Source organism: Phocoena sinus, chromosome 5 (assembly GCF_008692025.1).
Source record: "Phocoena sinus isolate mPhoSin1 chromosome 5, mPhoSin1.pri, whole genome shotgun sequence".
In the NCBI taxonomy this organism is placed as follows: Eukaryota; Metazoa; Chordata; class Mammalia; order Artiodactyla; family Phocoenidae; genus Phocoena; species Phocoena sinus.
The window spans coordinates 108,032,300-108,056,822 of record NC_045767.1 but is presented as its reverse complement, the minus strand read 5'-3'; the positions used below and the strand labels follow the sequence as shown (position 1 = coordinate 108,056,822).

Genomic DNA, 24,523 nt, shown 5'->3' with positions numbered 1-24,523 from the left:
GAATGACAAAGCAAAAGTATAGTACTTTTTAAGTTAGTGAACTGAATTGCAAATTGTTAGAGAACAGAAACAAGTCTTGCCCATCCTCATGCTTCCCACAGAAGCTCAGGAGAGTACCTATCACATGATACTAAATTTATTTATTTAGAATTTACTAAGTGTAGTATTTTTAATGTTTAAAGTTACTCATAATTTTAGTTTTATTAAGAACAAAAAGTTAAAACAGCAAAGTGCCAAAAGAGTTTTTTTAAGTAAATAAAATGGCATGAGAAATTTATATTCAAAATACCATAATACATAAGGACAGACAATATACACAAATGGAACAGAATTGAGAGTCCAGACTTTAAACCATATATCTATGGCCAAGTGATTTTCAATGAGGGTGCCAAGTCCACTCAACAGAGAAAGAATGGTCTCTTCAACGAATTCTTCCACATGTAAAAGAATGAAGTTGATCCCTGCCTCATATTATACGCAAAAATTAACTCAAATGGATCAAAAATCTAAATGTAAAAGCTAAAACCAAAAAATTGTCACGCAAAAACACAGGGTAAACCTACATGATCTTGGATTGCCACGATCATGGCAATGGATTCTTAGATATGACAGCAGTATATGCAACAAAAGAAAAAAATAGATATATTGGACTTCATCAAACTTAAAACTTTCATACATCAAGATATCAAGAAAATTAAAAGATAACCTACCAAATGGATGAAAATATTTGTAAGCCATATATCTGATAAGAGTTTAATATCCAGAATATATAAAGAATTCCTATAGCACAACAAAAAGGCAAAAAAAACAATTTTAAAATGGGCAAAAGACTTGAACAGACATTTCTTCAAAGGAGAAATATAAATGGCCAAATAAGCATATGAAAAAATGCTTAACATCATTAGTCATTAGGGAAATGAGAATCAAAATCACAATGAGACACCACTTCACACCTACTAGGATAGCTTTAATTATTTTTAATAAATTTTGTAAAGAAAAAAATAATAAGTACTGGCAAGGATGTGGAGAAACTGTACATTGTTGGTGGGAATGTATAACAGTGCAGCCACTGTGGGAAACTGTTTGGCAGTTTCTCAAAAAGACAAACACAAAATTACCGTTATGACCTGAAATTCCATTCTAGGTATATACCCAAGAGTTGAAAAAAGGGGCTCTAACACCAAGGTTCTTTGCAGCCTTATTCACAATAGCCAAAAGGTGAAAATAACCCAAGTATACATGAACAAATGAATGGATAATCAAAATATGATATATACATACAATAGACTACTATTCAACTAGAAAAAGAAATGAAATTATGACGTATATGCTACAACATCGATGGACCCTGAAAACATTATGTTATGTGAAATAAGTCAGACACAAAGGAAAAATATGGTATGAATCTTCACTTATGTGAAATATCTAGAATGGACAAATTCATAGAGACAGAAAGTAAATTTGAGGTTACCAGGTTCGGGGGCCGGGGGTGGGTAGAGAATAGAGAGTTAATCTTCAAAATATCTCACTACCCCTACAAGCTAGGTAAAACAGATAATATAACACAGCAGATGGATAAACTGGCACTCTATCCTCTACCTCCACCAACAATCCAAAACAATTTATAGGAAATGTATACTGCAATGTTTCTCCCGCATCAGGATCACCTGGAGGGCTTGTTAACACAGACTGCTTCCTCTGGGTGGATCCTAAGAAGTTTACATTTCTAACCAGCTCTGACATGAGGCTGACACTACTAATGGTAGGGGACCATCTTTGAGAACCACTGGTAAGGACAATTTACAAATAAATTCAAGGTAAAATCAAGATAAATTAATGGACAGTATGAATGAATTCTGTGGTGCCAAAACAACACAGTCTAAGAACATGAGGTCCTAATCCCATCCCTCCCTTAGTTAAAAGCTCAAATATCTAGGAGCTGATGGCTTGTAAATAATGCTTTACAATTTTCCTTTTCTGACTTCTAGAGACTACAAATTTAAAGTTATAGTCTGGGACAGGGATCTAATTTATATTGTATATTAACAGCAATCGTGTTTCAGAAGTTAAATGAGCAGAAAAGCCTGAAATCTTTTCTAGATATTGTAAAGCCTAACTAAAAATGTACTCTGGATAGATGGCCAACCCACCTTTTGTAAACGAACTAAGAACTTAAGTCAAAGTCAAGATTTTTCTTAAGGAAAAAAAATTGAGACCACTATACTAAATAAATACATGAAGGATACAAACATTTCTATGCCATAAGCATTAGAAGGAAGTTCTTAGAAAAGTTTTTTAAACTGTTATTATCAAATACCCAATAAAACCAAATAAAATTTTCAACCACGTTTCCATGAAATAACATATTTGGCACAATGTAACTTATAAAGAAATCCTCCAGTTCTAATTAGTGCAAAATGTAAAAGGAATGATGGAAATAGAAAATCACCATTTGGCAAACACCTTAGTAATAATCATTTCAGGTATGAATCCTCAATGAAAGTAAAAAGTAGAGGTATGATGAAAAATAAGATAATTATCTGACCACAAAGTATCTTCTTACGGAATACCTATTAATTACAAAGGAAAAACACAACTATGGGGGACAACTGTATCACCTTAACCAATAAACAAAATTAACATCACTGGTAATTGTATAAATCAGTATCATGTGCCTCCTACTAAGCTTAATAATGTCACTTCTATAGTATTCTCAACCAAAACGTTCAACGTTATTTGAATCATGGAGGAAATCACATAAATCCAAATTGTGGGACATTCTACAAAATTACTGGCTAGTAGTCTTCACAGTGTAATAGTTATGAAAGACAAAGATTTTGGAATTGTTTCAAATTAAAGAAAACTAAGCAGAGACATGGTAACTAAAATGCAACTGCATTAGATCCTGAACAGAGAAAGGACATTAGTGAGACAACTGGTGAAATCTGAATAAAGCTTGGAGATTAGATAACAGTATTATATCAACATTAGTTCCCTGATTTTCATAACTACACTGTCACTGTGTAAGATGTTAACACTTGGGGAACCTGGATGAAGGGTGTATGAGAATTCGTGGCAATATTTTTGCCATTCTCTTCCTCAGTTTGAAAAAAAAAATGTAAAACCACCTAAAAAACAAAGCTAATAAATCAGAATACAGTCTTGTTTTTATATCATACCAAATTATTAATGTATCTGTGAAGAAACTATTACTGTTGACCCAGTCTTTTATGGGGATAATAAACAAAATGACATGTTCTAGGGTAGATACTGAGATTAAATAACTTAAACTACCACTGCTTCTTGCTAAAAGAATGTGATAAAGCCAATAAAAATCAGAAATAATCTTATATAATTCCTGCCAAAAGTTTTTACTATAGTGGTTTTCAACTGGGAGCAGTACTATCTCCTTAATAACTGTTGAAGTTGCTTTTTGAATCTGTAATTATACACAATTGCAGCACAATGACATCACAATGGAGGAGGAGACCAGAAAAGCATGGGACTATCTCACCAATGGATTGTCTTATCCAAAATACTAACAGCACCCCTATTGACACATACTCTCTACAGGATGGTGAAGAATGTGATAGTGGGCAACAATGAAGAGTGCATTTGTTACAGCTGTTAAATGTCAGCCTGAGATGCCCAGATTTGCAGAACCTCCTGCTCAGAAAGGTTAAAGTGCCGTCATAAAGTCACACACCCATTTAGACAATTAGCTGTGATTTAAACTGAGGTCTCCTGTGCTCCTTGAAGTATGAGGGCGGGGGGTGGGGGGGGGGGGTGCAAAATATAAAGCAGAAGACTTTTCTCCATACGGCCATTAAGAAACATTCTCAACACTCGTGAATGAGTAGCATATACACAAAGATGTTCACTGCAGCATTTTTTTATACTTATTTAAAAAACTGGTAACAACTTAAGTGTCCAGTAGTTAAATTATAACATATCTCACCATTTTACTGGAAGAGTCAGAATAAGTTTAACAGCGCTCTTGTTAACAAACATTAAGTTACAGAGTATAGCTTTTTTGAATTTCTATCAGAACTAACAAAGAATTTTCACCCCTAATGGACTCACCTTTCAAATACAGTAGTGTGAGTATATCTGTAGTACTAAATTCCTGGAAGTATAACTCCTGAGTCAAAGGGCATATGCACTGCACTTCTTTTCCACATATATTGTCAAACTGCTCTCCAAAAAGGCTGCATCAATTTACACTCCCAACAACGGGGGAAGGAGCCTGAAAGAATACTATAGATCCCTCCAGCCACAGGTCAAGCCTAATAAGGGACAAGAGCAGAATTAGACATTTTGTAACTGAAAAAAATACTGGGAAAGCTATGAGCTTGACCCAAGATGATGTTATGGGGCAACTGAAGAAAATTCAAAAGATAGTGACTGGGGAAAAAAAATGAAACTTTCATGACTATACTCACTGAGTTCAGTCTTTTTAGTAAAAAGGCTAACCTCACAAAGTCTTTTTATATTATCTTTTGTTTTAATTTTTAATTATTTTTATGTAAAAAGCAATGAACAGTTGATTTCTGTTATTGCCAAATGATTAGAAAGCTGTTGCAACATAAATTACCAAATCAGCCAACTTTTCCCTCACCAATTTGAAATGCTGCCTGTGATAAATACCTATGTATATTGGGATCTCTTTTTTAAGTACCTTTCTCAAATTCATCCTAGAGCGTTTCATTTACTATCATTTCAGGATACTTCTTAATATCAGAAACAGTTCTTCTGAAAACTGAAAAGCACACCTATGGGCTTCAGAATGCAAAGCTTCTTAAAGGACTGATCCCAAAAATAAAGTCTGGAATTCGATTATTTTTCTCCAAAAAGAAGTTGGCATGACTTATCTCCCCTTTTGTTCATCAAATGCAATATGGATATAACAGAAAGGCCAGGAGCTTAGTTAAAATCAGGCACACCTAGATTAGCATCCTGACCCTGCACTGGTTGCATGACCAGGGGCAATTACTTAAAATTTCTGATCCTCCATTTTTTCATTTGTAAACAAAGTCCAAAAGTCCATTCATAGTGTCCTTTTTCCCATTGATATTCCCTTATCTCTTTTTCTAAGTATAGGTAATCAAAATTCAAGTGGATACACTTTTTAAGCCAGTAATTTGAAGAAATTATTCTACAGGCGAAAAAAATGAGAAAGTTCTCAATGTACTATTATGAAAAGATTTCTAGGATACACTGTGAAATTTTTTTTTAAAGTCTGTATACTATGCTCTTTTTTCTGTAAAATAGGAGAGAATACCACTATACATCTGTGTATCTCTGCGTGTGTACGCATGCACGCATGCACATAAAGACGTTCTATAATTTTTAAATAGGTGTAAAAATATTTTACTTTTACTATTTCAGACATGTCAAAAGCAGAAAAAGACTGACTCTATCTAGATAAGTTAAAAAAAAAAAAAAAAAAAACTGAGGCCCCAGAAAAAACAAACTGCTAATAGTGCTAACTAGAAAATGAATGATTTTGAGTTCATGTATCAGAGGCTGATTCAAATGAGGTTGACTGACATTATATTTCTATTGGACAATGTTGTGTTAAATGGCAGCTAAATGAGCTTTTTCAGAGCTTCATGAGTCCTCCTTCAATTCCCTTTGTCTTATACTCAGGAAGTAAGTCTTTTCCCAGAGTGTTTCTTATACTGGAAAGCAGTGCACACACCAGGCAACATGAAACACGTAATAATCCTAAGAAGTGACTAGGAGGGAAATCTCCTACGTTTCCTAAAATTCAAATTGTACTATGAATCTTAACAAGAAAAACTGAGATGAGTACATTTTGAGATTCTCTTGGGGGTTAGGACTATCTTAAGTAACTAGGGAAAAGCTTCAGGCAATAACAAAGTGTAATATTTTAGGAGCTCAGAACTTCCAGCTGAAAACTGCTTCTGTTTATGGCCCTTTCAAAGACAGTAAGTAGAAAAGTAGACCAGGAAGCCATGCAAGCACAAGTATGGTTTAGCAGAGCCAACCCTGATTATGCTGGAAAAAAATACCTAGGCAAAGAAGAAGTCAAGAACATCCCAGAATTGAGTTCAGAAAGGTTCGAAGAGAACCATTTTACCCCCACAATGAAGGAATAAACCTAGGACCTAACAAAGAAACTATTTCTTTAAGAATGAGGGGCATCTGAAGAAAACACAAAAATTAAGAACACTGTCTTAATTTTTTTCTCACCGTTTAAAATACCAGAAAATGCTAACTAATCTACACTAACAAAAAAACAGATCAGTGACTGCCTGGGGCTGACTCTTCTTAGGCTGATGGAAATGTCTTGATTGTGGTAATGGTTTCATGTATACACTTGTCAAAACTCATCAAATGAAACTCTTTAAATGGTTGTAGTTTACTGTACATATTATACCTCAATAAAGCTGAATGAAAATAAATAGGAAACAAACAAACTAAAAAAGCCATCACCATTTGCCCTGTGGCAGTCACAATGTAGCTGCCATTCCCTGTGCATGTGGGAATTTGGTCATGGCAGTTTATATCACCATAATTTTTACTGAATTCTGTGTACTTTTGGTACACACATGTCGAGTCTACTTCCCAATTTTAAATGTCCCCTAAAAGACTACACTATGATTCAGCACTGAAACAAAAAATTATGCTTGCAAAAAAGCACAGAAAAGCAGCAATGGGGAATAAGTTTGACATTCGTGAAGCAAGTATTTGTGCTTAGAATGACCACAATTCCGCTTTTTTTTTTTTAAAGAAGACAACATCCAAGTACTAATAATGTATTGTATCATACTTTAAGCCAGCATTTTCTTCCTTAGTGATAAATAAAATAACAATTTGTCTTAAAATTGATCATGTGGTAGATAGTATTCTAAGATGGCCTCCAAGATTCTAACACCTTGGTGTACACATCTTCTCAAAGTTATTCAACCAAATATTAATCTAAATGCTGTTGTGAAAGGATTTTACAGATGTAGTTAAAATCTCTAATCAGTTGACTTTAAATTACTGAGATTATTGTAGTAGGCCTGACCTAAAGAGATCAGTTCTTAAAAGAATGCAGAGTGTCTCCTATTGTCCTTAAAGTAGCAAACCACCATGTTGTGAACTGCCCATAGGGAAGACCACACGGCAAGAACTCAAAGTGGCCTCTAGAAGCCTCTAGGCGACTGAGTGGTCCAAGACAGAGAGCCAGCAAGAAAACAGGGATGCCATTCCTACAAACGCAAAGAACTGAATTCTGCAAACCACCAGTGAGCCTAGAAGAGAACCATGAGCCTCAGATAAGATCACAGCTCTGGATGACACCTTGATTTCACTCTGGTAAGACCCTGAGGACAGGACCCAGCTAAACCATGGCTAGACTCCTGACCAACAGAAAGTGTGAGATAAACTGCTAAAGTTGTGGTAATCTGCAATGCAGCAATGGAAAACTAACACAGATGCCTTCTTAGATTTGAGGAAATATGGTTTATATTATTTCTCTTAAACGTTCTAATCTGCTCTATCATCAGAACCATTTCTTATATACTTCACATTATTATGAGTGTTATTATTCAATTTCACAAATCAGTAGGATGAAGTGATACCACTCTCAAAACTTTACAGGCAAAAAAAAAAAAACACTTTATAACATCTAAGAATTTATTTCCTCCATCAACTGGGCACACAAATTTAGTATATTTGCTTCTGTCTTTCTAAAGCAGTGACATACCAAAAATAAATAAGCAAATATCTCAGTCCTTATCCATTTCTAAGGGAATGAAAGTAAAGATGAATGTGTGATAAGAAAAGCTAATTTTTAGATCTAGCAAGGCCATATCATTTGGGACAACCAGTTTCTAAGACCTCAGGGAACTCAGGTATTAAAAAAAAAAAAAAAGACTAAGAGAAATCTGAATAAAGTCTGGAATCTAATTACTAGAAGAAAAATATACATACAAAAATGGATAATAACACTTGCTCTGCCAACCTTATGTAGCATACAATTAAATGCCACTGAAAACAGCCTGCACTTCTATAGATCTTATTGTGTGCCAGGCACTGTTCTCTAAATAATATATAAGAAATAAATGTAGAGACGATAAATATAGTACAGAATAGTGATTACGATCCCAGGCTGTAGAACCAGACTGGCTGGATACAATCCCAGGTCCACTACTAACTAAAGGTGAGATCTTGAGCATGTTTTACTTCTCTGGGCCAAATTTTCAACTAAAAAATAGGAACATTAACAATACTTACCTGACAGGGTTACAGTGAGGACTGAATGAGTTAATATATACAAAGGACATAGAAGAGTGCCTGGCACATATTAAGCACTCAAATGATGACATCAATATTATTTTTATAATAATATCATATTAACAGTTACCTCTAACAAAGGCAAACTGTGTATTTGCTGAGGAACCTGCTGGACTGTCCCCCTGGGTGGCTTTTAGTTTTATTTAATTGTATGAATCTGCCAGGGCACAGTTAAAAATTATTACTGTATTTTTTAACCTTAATGATATGTTTACGGGTTTGAGTATTATGTCTGTTCCTATGTTAAATACTAATTGAAACTTATATGGAAACATTCAAAACTGAAATTCTAGGGCTTTGCTATGCAAAATATAGTTTTGAGGGCCACCAAATCAGCATCACCTAGATGCTTGTTAGAAATGCACAATCCCAAAAGACACAGTGCATTTGGCCAATATAGTTTATGTTTCTTTTCCATGGGAGGGATAACATTTCAGGCTTTTTTCTTCTTCTCTTAATACTCATTACTTCCTTTTCTGTGCCTTTAAGGCTCCTGGATGCTATTCAGTCTTTTCACAGCAGATGAAATGCTATTTTTCAGGATATTTTAAGTTGAAAATAACATTATTTAGGCCATAGAAGCCTTTCAAAAATATTATTTTATGCAAATACTAAAATGCAATATTCAAATTCAAATAAATATTGGTTTACAGCTAATGTTGTTGCTTTATAACCAAAAAATGGCACAAGCCACCAAGAAGTGGGATTAGGTCACAACTGCAACATGAAAAACTGATGCCTACGACTGGGTACTGCTAATTAAAGTTACAAATTCAAGGTCTTAATCTTTATATGCAAGTACTTGAACTTTTGAAATAACTGATTTGATATCACCTCATTAGTATAATACAGTGGTTCTCAAAGTTTGGTCCCTCGATCAACAGTATCACTTGTGAAACTGTAAGAATTATTACATTTTGGGGTCTCACCCCAGACCTACTGAATCAAATACTAGGTTTGTGGACCAGCAATTTATGGTTTAGCAAGGTTTCCAGGTGATCCTGATGCATGCTAAATTTCGGGAACTACTAGAATAGTGGTTCTGGTATAGTAAGTTTATACTAAGTTTTCCATCACTAGATTGAATGCAATTCCACCTGATCGAGTTTGAAAATGTATGAATGCTGGAAACAGGACACTAAAATACTGAAACCCAACCTTTACGCCTGGAGACAAGTGCACCTATGACCAAGCCCGTGAATTACAAAGAAATTATGTTATTTACGGCTGATGTAGTTCAAAGTTATTGCACATTTACTTGATTGTCTACTCTGTATGGTTGCAGGATTAGTTATAAACTTTGTATAACCTTAAACTTTTTACAAAACTACATTTTTTTATAAGTATGCAAGCTTGCAAGGTGAAAATAAAACTTGTTTGCCTGGAAGAAAAAAAGAAAGGCAACCTGTGGTAGATAACGTGAAAGCACTAACAAGGCTAAGACTTAGAATCCTAAAATCTTGACGTGATTATCTGATTCCCTGTACCCCAACCCTAAATTCTTATTTACCAGAGCTCAATTTCATTCAGGCATCTTTAGTCTTTAATATAACATCATTCAGCACACTGCTCTTAGTGTTTGCATGTAACTTTCGATAAAATCTTACAAAAGCACTGAATTATAATTCTGAAAGGAGCAAATTTCAAATGCATATAACTATGATTACAAATACAGTATTAAAACACAACCAAGAGGAAAGAGAAAATCTTTCAAGAAACTTTTTTAAGACCAATATCCAGGTTTAGCTCTTTTTAAGGTAACAAAATAAAATTTAGAACTATTTAAATCTCCTAATGAATAAAAATAATAGTGCACAGATGTCAAAACTATGTTCTCACTTTATTTATTAAATGTACAACACCTATAAGTAAACTAGCTGTGTAAAAAATAGTCCAGTACAAAGTATGGGAAGGAAGGAAAAAGTAATTTTTTTTAATGACAAACACCGTCTGAGCAAACGTACTCCACAGATATCCACTGACTTAAATAATTTATATCTTAGAGACTAGCAAGTGTCAATTATCAAATTTTCTGCTATACCTTCCAAGCATAACAAATCATAGATTTTCAAGTCCTAAATAATATAATTCTGAGGCTTATCCCCTAAACAAGAATCTCTTTCAAAAGATTTAACTCTAACTACAAAACACATTTTACATATAGAAAAAAAATTATTTATAAAAATCACTTTGCTTCATGATCTTTTAGATTTTACCTAGAAAGTTTTCTTCTACTGCTAAAGATGTATCTGGGACACCTGTCCTGATGTTGATACCAAGAGCAAGACTAAATTTAATAAAAAATGCAGGTTAGTGTAAGTTAGTTAAATCACACGTTTAAATTTCATAATTATTTTGTATAAGGACATAAACTTGGGAATTGCTTCTCCATGAGTCTGTTAATCTTCTTCCTTCTAATATCTGTACAGGATGAAATCCTATTATTTTCCCCTCCTACCTCAGTACTACCACTTTCAATACAAAACTCCTCCACTGAAACTTAGGAGGCAGCAGCACAGTCATTAAAACATAGACCACAGAGTCAATGGATCTGGATTTGAATCTCAGGTCTGCGCGTTCAAATTCCTAGCTATATGTTCTTAGAAAATTCTGTGAATCTGTTTCTTCTGCCATAAAACAGGCTTATTAGTACGTATTTCATAGGCACTGCTGTGAAGAATAAATTTAAAAGCATGTAAAATTCCTTAACACAGTGCCTGACATATATCAAACATTCAATAAGTGATAACTATGATAATCAAAACAATGACTGTCAACAGAAAGAGAAAGACAAATACCACATGATATCACTTATATGTGGAATCTAAAACAGGACACAAATGAACTTTTCTACAAAAGAGAAACAGACTCACAGACATAGAGAACAGACTTGTGGTTGTCAAGGGGCGATGTGGAAGGGGGTGGAGGAGGGACAGATTGGGAGTTTGGGATTAGCAGATGTAAACTATTGTATATAGAATGGATAAGCAACAAGGCCCTACTGTACAGCACAGGGAACTATATTCAATATCCTGTGATAAACCATAATGGAAAAGAATATGAAAAAGAATGCATATATATGTATAAATGAATCACTCTGCTATACAGTAGAAATTAACACACACTGTAAAACAACTATACTTCAACAAAATCAATTTAAAAAACCATGACTTGTCAAATTATTAATTGATTTTATCAAATTATCAAACCTATATTCTTATCCTCTAGATTCACAACCCTCTCCTAGCTAATGCTTTATAAATAGCTGGGGGCAGCTCTGAGGTAAAAAGCAGTCATTATCAAGAAAAAGAGACCTAGTAGGCAACTTCCTCACCCTCCTTTTCTCCCATGCTTCACTAGCCTCAGTCATTATCCATACTTGAGAGTAAATACATACTCACTCAGTTTGGGCCCAAATGTAAAGGAGATCAAAAGCCTTATTTAACACTTGTACTTAATGACAGCTCATCTATAATGTAAGACTGATACCACACGTTCATCTTTCCAACAAGCTCAACACTAGAATGGACACACAGGTGAAAAAGAAATCAACCAAAAACATCTTTCAGGAAGTACCTGCTGGATCAAGTCTCATTAAACGAGTCAAGGAAAGAAAGGTCCACTTAATGCATCACATGCACCAAGTATCTAGGCTGTTTTACTTCTAGGATACACTTTGTAGAAATGAAGAAAAAAGGTCACATGAAATATCTATCAACTTTTGCAACTGGCCTCTAATTCATTCAATAAATACTCACTGAACACTAAGCACTCACTTGGAAACAAAGGTGACAAGATAATATCCTTTTCTTGTAGAGCCTATTAAAAAATCTTTCCAGTTTGTTTTTCTCTCTTCCATTCATTTGTTAACTTAATATATGCCTACTATGTGGCAGCAAATGTTAGGCATTTGGCAGAAGGAGATATTTACTGAAAAGATGAATAAGATAGAATGCTTGTTCTCAAAAACTTGACAGACCAGTAAAAGAGAAAAATACAAATAACTATGTTAAGTGCTGTAAAAGTCACATAGATACTGTGGGTAACCAGAAGAAAGAACTAACTCTACTCACATTAACCAGGACAGGCTTCCTAGAGGAGATGATATTTAAGTACAGTCTTAAGAGATAAATGTTTCACAGATGAAAGGGAAATAATACTCCAGGCAGAGGAAATAGCAAGGTACAGAGACATACATAAAAGCATATACATACACACACACAAATATGCATATGTTGCATACAAATGGATATATAGTCAGTTTTTAGATACAAGTGAAGGATGTCAGTATTTATACAGAATCTAACTGGCAAAGTACCTTATACTACAAAGATAAGCAAATGAGAAACAGCTTAACGATAAAGCAAGGTTTCCTAATCTTGGCACCATTGACCTTTTGAACCAGATAATCCCTCGTCGTGGGGTGCTGTCCTGTGTACAATGATTATACCTGGCCTCTCCCCACAAAATACTAGTAGCACCCTCACACATACCTCTCCCCCAGCTGTGACCATCAAAAACATCTCTGGATATTGCCAAATGTTCCCTGAGGCTACTGCTATATGCCAGGCAATGTTCTGTGCTTCTCATTTATTCTCATTTAATCTAACAACATAGTATCCATGAGGTAGTTATTATTTTCCCCATCTTACAAAAAAAGAAACTGAGGCCAAGAGTTAAACAACCTGCCAAAAGTCACACAACCAGCCCGAACTGAACCCACACAACGGGGATTCAATCCCTACTCTAAGCACGGTTCTGTTGTCTCTTATTCATGCCTCAGCTTTTTTCATCAGATACTTGGAAAGTTAATATTTTGAATCTTATCTGGAAATAAAAACTAAAATTATCCACACAAGTGGAAGTTAAATTAAAAGACTCCCAACCTCAATTCAGGATAAATTAACAAGTATTTTTTTAAGCACTGAATGTATGCATGCCCCGTACAAACTTTGGGAACTAGAGTGGTTCAAAGAAAAGAAAACTACGTTTATTAAGGATTTGGTATTATCTTTTCCATACATTCTCTCTCTGAAATCTCACAACATCCCTGTGAGGTAGGTATTATCTTTTTTTCAAGTGAGGAAGCTAAGGCTCAGAATAGAAAAGTAGTCCCTGACCTAATAAGGCTTACAATTTAATTGAAGATAAAAGGACAGTATTTTTTTAAAAAGACAGAATAAGAAAGTTAAATATCTCCGTTAACAACACATAGAAGGTGAGAAGTTAAAAAAGAGCAGAAGGAAAGTATATAGTTAGATTAGTCAGGGCATACTTCTGAAAAGAGGTTTCTATTAATCCCTTTTGGAAATGAAATGGATAAGCAAAACATGATAAGCTGGGGAGGAGCAACACTTCTGTAAACAATGTGAAACAGAAGTATGAGGACTGAAAGGAAAGATCTGTGATAGCCAACTTAAACAGTAAGCCAAGGAAATGATGGAGTAATAAGTCTGTCTTAAAATTAAGATCGCCCAATAGCTGGAGACAATGACACTAGTTGTGTGCTTTTAGGGTGTTCCTGCCACAAACACTCTCAAGCACAGCAACAGGAATGAATGCAAAAGACCTAAAGGTGAAGACTGGTAGGGTTGATTAATGGAGGCTTAGACATATGAGTCAAACACCAAATTTCATAAGAGTGATGGGTCATCTACTTTGCTTTATGTATTCTGTCTCCTTCAGCCAAAATGTAAGTTTCAAGAGGGCAGGGATTATAATGTTCTGTTCACTTAGATCAATGCCTGGCACAGTAAGTGTTCAGTAAATATCTGCTGCTGAATAAAGGCACTATTCAAAATAGTGACATATTCAGAAACAAAGGTTACAAAGACCTTCAGCAACCACAAAAAAATAACAATAATATTGTAATATTTATTATTATTACAACAACTAACATTTATTGAGCACTAACTCTGAGCCAGACACTGTGATCCATTATCTCAATCCCCTTAGCTACCTTTTTAGAGAGGCAGGTACTATTATTATCATCCCAGTTTTACAGGTTCACACACAGAATAAACAACTTGACCAAGGTCACAAAGCAGCACAGCTGGAACCTGGGTCTATCAACTCCAAGGCTTGCCTCTCAACTACTCTGTCACATACATAGAATTACAAGTATCCTTCTAAGGCAAAGCTAGGGAAATGTGGCCAATGAGGAAAGACAACAAACCAAAACCAAAACGAAACTCCAATGTAGTCAAAAGCCGTATGTCCGCCCCCTCTCCTAGCAGGTACTGTGGATTTTTTCCCACCCTAGAATACACTGATTATCCCATACAGATTAAAACTTCAATGGTTTAAAGAATCCAGATGTTGAAAAACTAGGAGCTAGAGTCAATCATCTAATCAACATTTCAAAGGGTGGTAGATAACAAGTGGTAACACCCCGTGTCCACAACCCAAAGAAATAACAGGGTGTGACCTCTGACTAAGGCTGACCTCAAAATTTCCTGACCCATTCTCCCCGAATCTGCCACTTCCCTCCCTCCTTCGATCTGCGTCTCTCCCCTCCTCTATACATCCCATCTCTCCTCTCCTACTAAAAGGCCTTTACAAAAACTTGGAAAACTTGTTTCCTACTCTCAATTTCTAATCTAGTTAAAACTTTTATATTTCTCTAAGGAAAAAAAGTCTACCTGTGTAATACTCAGGTAGAAAAAAGGTTCCCTACTCGTTAGAGCAGCATTCCAAAAGTTATGTTAGCCAATGAAGAGACAACCAATCATGCAAAAGAAAGCTGATGACCAGCATATTTATTTATATAACCTGGTATTATAGACATAATAAACAAACAGGAAGAAATTAAACTCACTAGAGATTATGCTCTTCTCCCATCTATCCAGTAACCTATTCATAATTATAATTCTTTCTGAAAATCTCTAAAATGGAAAAAAGCTAACTCCAGAATTATAACTCCAATCACTACCAACAGAGAGAAATATTTAAAATACTGACTTTGTTTAAAAACTAGAATATCCATTAAATTTACTTAACCAGAGATCCACTAATATATAAATCAATCTGATTTCTGCATTTACACCAAAATCTAAAGCAAATCTGCCTTAAAAGAAAAGTTAAAGAATGAGAACAAGAGTTGGCAAGACAAACAGTGCTAAGGAACATAGCTCAAACTTTTCTTTCTGCCTTTGGATTTTTTTCATACACTTATCTTAAATATACAGTTCTATTAAACAAACAAACTATGAAGGCATAGACGAATTGTTCTCAAAGTAGAAATACTTTCCAAACACAAAAAACTATCAAGAAGCATTTATTTCTTGAATTGGCCAATAGAACATTGATTATGCCAAGTTTGAAGGAAAAGTTATTTCTGAAAACTGATCCTGTATTTAATAAATATTAAGCATGAAAAGGGAATAGCCAACCCTCCCTCCCTCGCTCTCATCATTTTAGGAAAAAGAGAAAACTAAAAATTTAGTTAAAACAAAATCCTTCAATAAAATCCTTCAAATAAAATTCCTTCAATCTTAATTTGAGATGTAACGATACAAATAAAACTTATTAAACTTCACGGTTTCTTTTAAGTTTTTTATTCCCAGTGTTAAAGAGATGGATAGTTTAAAGACTGGATAATCCAATTACATCCTGATATTTCTAAATGGACAATTTAAACCACAGTCATTTTCAGAGATAATAAATTATTCAAAAAAGAGTCCTTTCTGATCTAAGCACTATTGAAGTCTTTAGGGATGAATTCAAATTCCAGTTATGTTCAAATCAGTCTTTCTTTTCTATAAATAATAAGCACAGCAGTTCTGCCATTTCTTTACTTTTTAAGATTTTTTTAAAATAAAAACATTAATGAATGATACACTGTTTCAGAGGCTTTTGAAAACACGGCAGAATTACTTCAGTATTATTTGTCAAACTCAATGGCTGAATTTAAGTGTTCGGAAATATAAAGCCTGACTTTAGCCTTCTATGTTACACTTTAAAAGATCTTTAACTTAATAAGTTAACAGTGATGGGTCACCTTACTATAAGCCAGGCACTGGAAGAGCTTTGCATATGTTTTACATTATCTCATTTAATCCTAACAACAACCCTGTGTAAGACATGTCCCCATCAACAGGTGATAAAGTCGACAGTAAAAGGATAAGTAGCTTGTCCCATGCCACAAAGCCAAGAAAGGTACTGCCTAACTAATGAGTCTTCTGCCTCCAGAGTATCAATGTATTTTATGAGGGAAACGAGAAATGAATTAGCAACTGTTGCTGGCTCCATGTATGCATATTTTCAACCATTAGATAGTTATAAATTACCCACCATTATGAGTGGGACAAGTCCTTCTCAGACCTAGAGGATGTCATGCAAAGGTCTATTACTACCCCTTACACTACCCTGAAAAGCATGCCATCCTAAAAGTCTCATTAAGTTATATACATTCTTCCAAAAACAAACAAGCAATCTGTCTTGACACTTCACATTTGGCCTAACATATATTGATGGGTTCAGTATCTTCTCCTATGGTGATCCTCTCAGAAGAAAGGCTAAGTGATATTAAAAATATTTTGTACCACTATCTTCTAATATTTCCTAAATTCCACAGCAGTCATGAAGGAGCATCTAGCATGATACATGTACACACACACAAACAGCACATGCTACCTCCTGCCTAAAGCCACCGAGATTTCCAGTAGCTAACCTCCAGCTGGAAAAAAAGGGCTGAGGTGAAACAGCAGAGCAACAGAAACTGCACAATATCTGACTGATCTACTAGCTATCCCTTAGATGAGGGGAAAGAGCAAAAAATAAGATACCAAACAATAACGTCTCTTGCCCATTTTTTTATTATTTTCCAACTACCTGTATTGCAGGATAATACAACACAAACATAATATTTTCTTGGTTTTAGAGAAATCAATTGTTACTCAAAATTTTTTAAGGGAACATTTTAGAAAAAACTGTATACACTGGTTTGTCACTCAATATCCAGATCAAGTACAGATGTTCCCTCAAATATTTCACAATTCTGAAGGTAGAACAGGAGGAAATTTTAAATATACATGTGTGTAAAAGTATAATTATCAGAAAATATATATCCCATAGTGTTCAGGAAATTTCATGTAGATTTAGGAAACACACTCCAAACACAGTGTGAAAGGGAACATGCAACAATATCAATGAGGTATCATAAAAAAGTAGCAAAAATCTAAAACTAAACTAAGGCATAAGACAGACTGGTTTGACACTCAGCGGGGAAAAGTCTCAAAGTAGAAATGTTTAACAGCAAGAGTTCATTATTTGAAAACAACTTTACTCGTCTGTAATGACAATTCAGCTACATTAAAATAAATAAATAAATGAAACCTAATACACCACTCTTTTCCCTGGTCCACTGGAAGTGTCACCAATACAGAATATTTCTATTTGGATAGAAGGTAGGAGATAGGAGATGGACATCTTGTGTCTTTTAAATTGCCACTCATCCTTAAGCTTGAAATAAAAGCAAGATTTTTTTAAAAAGCAAGGAAAGAATCCTCTCCTAATGAATAAAAAAGCAACTTTAGGGCTTCCCTGGTGGCGCAGGGGTTGAGAGTCCACCTGCCGATGCAGGGGACACGGGTTCGTGCCCCGGTCCAGGAAGATCCCACATGCCGCAGAGCGGCTGGGTCCGTGAGCCATGGCCGCTGAGCCTGCGCGTCTGGAGCCTGTGCTCTGCAACGGGAGAGGCCACAATAGTGAGAGGCCGGCGTACCGCCAAAAAAAAAAGCAACTTTACAGTGACCTTCTTTCTAAAAGGTATACTAAAATTGTCAGGTCATGTAAAATTGTCAGACCTCTTTTTTAAAGGAAGAGGAATTGAAGTATCAATTATATATGTAGAAACATTATATAAAGTAAAAGCAGGTTTGAAACTAAAAAGTGGTCACTACTGCAAGAATAACCCCTTCCCCTGCCATAAACAGGGGACTCCTGAGATAAATAAGATTTATGAAACCAGGGTAAAAATATACCACCGTCCAATGCTGACATATGAAACAGATGTTTTGATATTAGCTGTGATGTAAAATTGCACAAAGTGAATTACCCTTTCTAAACAACACATCTGAGATTTATTTTTTGGGTGAATCTATTAACCCATGCTACATTTACCCTTAAGAACACAGCAAAACTTTTTAAAGTACAGAGTTAAATGATTTAAGTGATCTGGTAAGATATAATACTTAAAATTAACAAAACAAAAATTGTGGAGCCAATAATTCTACACAATGAATTTGGTCACTGCAAAAGATCAAAGCTTTAAGAAACAGAAGTACCAAACCTTAATGTTCTTATAGTTTGACAAATATTTTCATCTGATTCAAACAAACCATCAATACTTCTAATTTTACATGCAAAGTAAATGCTTTACAACTTATTTTCAGAACCTTTCAAGATTATACTCACAAGTTTCTCCAAAGATACTTCTGGCCATGATACACGGCCAGTATATCACTATATGGTATCTTATATGGTATGGTATCTTTGAATAAGAAATACAAGTAGTCCTACTTTTTAGCTTCATCACTTTATAGATGGCATTGCCCCTGCTCCTCAGTCCATAGTTTTCATCACTGTGGAGGCAAAAGTACCTTGAACAGTAGACTCTGTGCTTTATGCAGAATCATTTTAAGACTGCCTCCAAGGAACACATCTCATTTAGAAAACAGAGACCAGCTAAAAGAGCCAGTCCCAGCTTCGTAGTGGAATGAAGCTCATTCTGCATGTTGGTGGACTTGGCAGTCAGTGTTCTATACCAGGGGTCCATAAACGACGAGCCAAACCCAACCTACCTCCTGTTTTTATGTATAAGGTTTTATTAGAACACATTCACATTCATTCACTTACATACTGTCTGTGGCGTTCAAGAGCACTTCAAGAGCAGAACTGCATTGTTGCGACACAGACCATATGGTCCACAAAATCTAAACTATTTACTATTCAATAACTGGCCTTTCACCAAAAAAAAGTATGCCAACCCCTCCTCTACACAATGAGATGCCGGAGGCAACACAAGACTTCTCCAAAAACCATCTCCAAGTACACAAATTGGGCTGCTGCTAGCCTAGGTGTGGGCTTTGGGATCATCCGGTGATAAAACACACAAACACACACCCTCAAGGCTCTTTAATCATCCCATATCAGTCCCAAAGTTGCCAAGGCAGAGCATACGAGGTGATCACTCCCTACTACCAGGGTCCCACCTTCCCCACTTGCATTCACTAGTAAATTGTGCTAACCCCAAAAGGCTGCCCTTTAAAGTTCACTGAATCATGATTTCGCCTGCATAAAAACTGTTGTGGAAAATAGTGGGTGAGGAGAGAAGGCACTCATATGGCATATATTCCAGATCCTAGAACCACCATAGATCTAGCTCCCTGTCTAAATAGCTGTGGCCCAGAAGGTCCTGCCATTTGAATTATCACTCTTAAGAAGAGGCCAAACAGGCTACTAAGAAGGTGAATTGGAACTAAGGAACACAAAAAAGTGTGGATATACGTATTCCCTACCTCACAATCCTTAATCCTTGTTAGTGTCAACACTAAATGCAAGTTTCACCACAAAAATTTTAAATTTTAATTTTTTAAAAAATCAGTCTTCCAATGTCCATAAATGCTTCGAAGACGTCTGAATTTTTTTAAGTGCCAAGATGGTTTTTGTTTGTTTTTTAATAAAAAGATTTTTTTTAAGGCATTTTCAGCACTGCTGTGCCAACACAGGGATATCCCCTCCATTGTATGGGACACAAAGACACACACCAACTGTGAGCAGGGGAAGCAGTGTTCTTTGCCAGCTATTTTTAGCCCGACTTCGTCATGTTAGAGACCAAACTTAGGATAATAATGAAAGGTAAACTTTAAAAACATGAATTTGATGAAACAGATCTGTCCTTTTATGTATAAGTTCCTTAACACTGAAATCTTATATATTCTTCTGAACAATCTCAAGGGACCTATATACCTTACAAAAAGCTTGTTAGTATTTCAAAAATAATCATCTGCCCTAAGACTGAACTGGTGCCCATGTTTAAAGGTTGTTCCTCCTTTTTCAATTTCAACCCTTATTCACTTTTAAAACAGGAGAGTCTCATCCATTCTCCTCTTCCTGTATCTTTGCTAACTTTAACACATTCCCCTCCCCCCAAATACCCATTTTTCAGCTCTCCACTCTCCATCAGCACTATAGAGAAACCTTAGTACTTTTATAATGACTCCCAATTCTAAATTTTCAGCATATCACTCATTATTTTACTGTCTTAAGATTGCATTGGTATCCAACTTTAACCCTAAAATTTAATGTCCAAAGTCCACTGCCTCATTTCTGAATTACTTTTTATAAGAAACCACTAGCACCATACCAACATACTGGAAGCACCTTCTTTTTCACCCCTCCATCTGTACAGCTCTTCAATGACTGTAGTGTAAAAATGTTAGTTCTCTAGAAAAACAAAATCCTAATCCAGGTATAATGCCTCTTGGCTTAAAATACGATTTCCTCTCAGTGGTCTAAAACTACCCTCTCAGAAACATTGTTCTCAGTTCATTCTCTGGGCTGTAAACATGTATCCACACAAACACAAATTGGCCCTAAGCCTACTCAACAATCTCCCTCTGTATTCCTATAAGCTAACGTCCTAATTACATTTGTCCCTCACCCCCTCCAATTCCAAAAGTCTTAAACACTATCTCCACCTGTTCTTTTCTTCCCAAAAAACACTTTCTCCTGATTCAGACACTCCAATAAGTTCTGTATAGTCCAACATCGACATTTCCCTAGTGAAAAATGTACAAATACATTTACATCTATAAGGTACCAAACAGTTGCTGACATACAGTGGTCGTAGATAAAAACTGGTCCATTCCTCCTTTTCTATAATTTCGTGCAATCTGTGTTTCACTGCCTCTGCCACCCATAAGCAAAAGCATCTCAAAGGCAGGGACCCACAAATGCTCTGTTGTTTCTTTGCTACCCAAATATACATTAAACATTACCATGATTTTTAACCAATCTATAGTCAAAACAACACAAGTCAAAGTTGTAAGCAACTTTGATGGAGTATAATCTACGCTCAAACTAGTTTGTTGGTCTGTCCTCTTTTCCTCCCCCAAAAAACAGCCTAGGCAAGACTAGATTTCTCTTCCTCCTATGTTTGTGAAGTATGGGATACATGACTTCCTCAAGGTCACAAAATAACAGATCTAGAGACATTTGTTTTTTTTGTTTTGTTTTGTTTTTGCGGTACGCGGGCCTCTCACTGCTGTGGCCTCTCCCGTTGCGGAGCACAGGCTCCGGACGCGCAGGCTCAGCGGCCATGGCTCACGGACCCAGCCGCTCCACAGCACGTGGGATCTTCCCAGACCGAGGCACGAACCCATGTCCCCCTGCATCAGCAGGCGGACTCTCAACCACTGCGCCACCAGGGCAGCCCGCAAAATTTGTTTTTGATTCCACATCTAACACTACATCCACTACTCAATATATGTATATATATTTTGCAGTACGTGGGCCTCTCACTGCTGTGGCCTGTCCCGCTGCGGAGCACATGCAGGCTCAGCGGCCATGGCTCACGGGCCCAGCCTCTCCGCAGCAGGTGAGATCTCCCCGGACCGGGGCACGAACCCGTGTTCCCTGCATCAGCAGGCGGACTCTCAACCACTGCGCCACCAGGGAAGCCCCACTACTCAATATTTTGATGCCAGTACTTATTTAAAGTAGAATCTAAGGTTCCTAACAAAAGCATAACAAGGAAAAGGCATATAAAGGAAAACAAAACAGCTGGTGAAGTTCCAGAGGAGGGCAAAGTGATCAAAAGGATGGAAGAAATTATTTTAAGACAATAAGTCAGGAAAGATGATAGTAAAGAGGAACAATCAAAATCTACAAACCAGGAAAAGATGAACTCCAGCTTGTTCTAGCAATTCTCAAAATACGAACTTGGGATGTGTCTTGAAACTTTATAAAGAGACAGGTTTGGGATAAATAAATGAACTGTTACATAATTCAGGGGCTAGTAAACTTGCAGAATTCATCTCTTCAAAAGAGAAAAAGTACAGGATGAAAAGTGTTTGAGAAAGTTTTAAAAAGTTTAATCAAGATCCTGAATGGAAAAGTTAGCATGGATAATCCCAGGCTTACATTCACTCCCACAAAGTTTCTCTCAGCAGTGGCTTCAGAGTGTAAGCTCACACAATTGTCTGGAGGGGCCATAATTCTTAGTACTGCCTATGTTCTGTTATATAAAATTCCACCCTATGCTTAACCCTAAGGTCTGTATAAACATATGAAATGTCAATTACTTTCCTGCACCTTAATTTGGCACTCTGGGGGATACCTAAATTACAAATCAAAGATTTTACAGATTTCACCTTTAAAATAAAGGAAGAGGAAAAACATCATTCTTCAAAGAATTAAACATCAGAAGTTTCTCCTCATTTGATAGAGAAGCATGAGATAACTCAAATAAGCAAAGCTTCAAGTCATTCCAACAAACAAAAAACTGCTAGCAATTAGGACATATGCTACTCAAAAAAAAAAAAAAAAAGCATTTGGGTAAGGAAAAAATTTAATACCTTTTATAAACTGGTTAAAGTACTAAATGCTCTCCCCCAAATCAGTTGTGATCAAAAGACCTCAGAATTTCCTGAGTAACTGAAATGTTACAGTGTCTTCCTGATACGCAGGAACTGCACCCAGGAAATGAGAAGGTAAAAAAAATTCCTGTACCACTAGGTACTGAAATGAAATCTCTCAAGGAAGACTGGCAAAAAAGAAAGCAATTTTACTTTCAGGGGTTCCTACTTGAGAACCAAATAAGAGTTGCCCAGAGACAAAAACTACCGCGCTGTTTCCCACCGGGTGTACCAGGAAAATATGTATTACAGAGATGTCCCTTGTGCGCACATAGGCTCTGGCTTCCTCAATTTCCTTTTGCCAATTACTGGCCAGAAAGATACCAAGTGTCCACCCTGGAGAAAGACAGAACTCCTCGAAGAGAAACCTGTGGGCTTGCGTATCACACGTACAGAGCGCTAAAAGGTTACAAAACACTGGACTGCCGGATGCCTCTCCCCGCAGTGAGGGCTAAGGTACCCCTCTCGTCTATACACTCCCAACACTCCTGGAAAACACCGGCAAAACTCCGGAGGACGCCCCAGCATCCTCCCCCTTTCTATCCCTCCATTCCCTTTCCCGGGGCCACTCACACTTTAGAGAAGAGCCGGGCGCTGAGAGAGTGGGGTGCTTCCCTTCCTCCTTGGGACTCAGGCGGCAGCTGCGGCAGGCTCCGGAGCGTTAGTGAGGAAGAAGCGGGGCTGGGATCGCTAAGCCGGCGGCCACCCGGGTCTCTTCCGCGCCGCCGGAGCAGACGAGGCGGCGGCCCCGCTCACCTCCTCTTTTCCTCTTCCTGGGTCTCTTCAGGCTGGGTCTTCTGCCCGTCCCGGGCCACTTCTCCCCAGACAGTCACGTTTGGGAGGCTCCGGATTTTGTTTTTTTGAAAAGTTTCTTCTGGGCGGAGGCTGCGGCCGGCCCCCCGGGTCCCCCCCGGCCCCGCCGCCCTCGGGGCTGGGGCAGGGGAGGGGGCTCTAAGAACTCCTCCCGGAGTCCTGCCGAGGAGCCGGGGGGCCGGCGACTGGCCGAGAAAGAAGACCCCCGAGGGGGCGGAGGGGAGGGGGCAGGGAAGGAAAGGACGGCGGCGCCGGTCCTGCTGTCCCCGCCGCCCCGGCCTCCGCTTCACATCGGGGTCCCCGCCCCCCCGGTCGGGGGGTGGTTGCCGGGCTTGGGGTCCCGGCTCATACACTCCGGGGCCAGATGCTACGGCCCCGGGCGGGTGGCCGAGGCGGCGGCGAGGTGGGGGACCCGGCCGGCTCCGCTCGGCGCCGCCCCCGCTCCCGGCTCCAGCATGTGTCGCTGCGGCTGGGACCCCCTCCCTCCACCTTGGGGGTCCCTCGCCCCGCGCCCCGGAACGGACAGAAGCTCCGGCCCCTCCTCAGCGTCCTCTCACCGCGGAGCAGCCGACTAGTCCCGACCCGAGGTAGCCGCCTCCCTGCCCCCCAGCCACCGGCTCCGGCTCGGGCTCGGGCTCCGGCGTGTGCAGCCGCCGCTGCCGGCCGGGAAGGCGAGGGGGGGAGAAGAGGGGTGGCCGCGGCTCCCTCTGGCCCAGGTTAAGGCGGAGGTCTCGGCGGCGGCCAGTGCAAGGGCGCTGGGTCTC

At 37.7% G+C, this 24,523-nt stretch overlaps 1 protein-coding gene across 3 annotated transcripts in view; it reads right to left on the bottom strand.

Annotated features, from left to right (window-relative positions):
- FBXW7 (F-box and WD repeat domain containing 7) overlaps nt 1–23,796 on the bottom strand; it is a 208,136-nt gene extending 184,340 nt beyond the window's left edge. For 2 of the 3 annotated variants that reach the window (XM_032632853.1, XM_032632854.1), the window contains exon 1: nt 23,520–23,619. The gene's annotated coding sequence lies outside the window, so the exon portion shown is untranslated. Of the gene's footprint in view, nt 1–23,519 lie in introns of all 3 variants that reach the window. The other variant, XM_032632855.1, reaches the window with a different exon arrangement.
- Between the last annotated feature and the right edge of the window lie 727 nt (nt 23,797–24,523).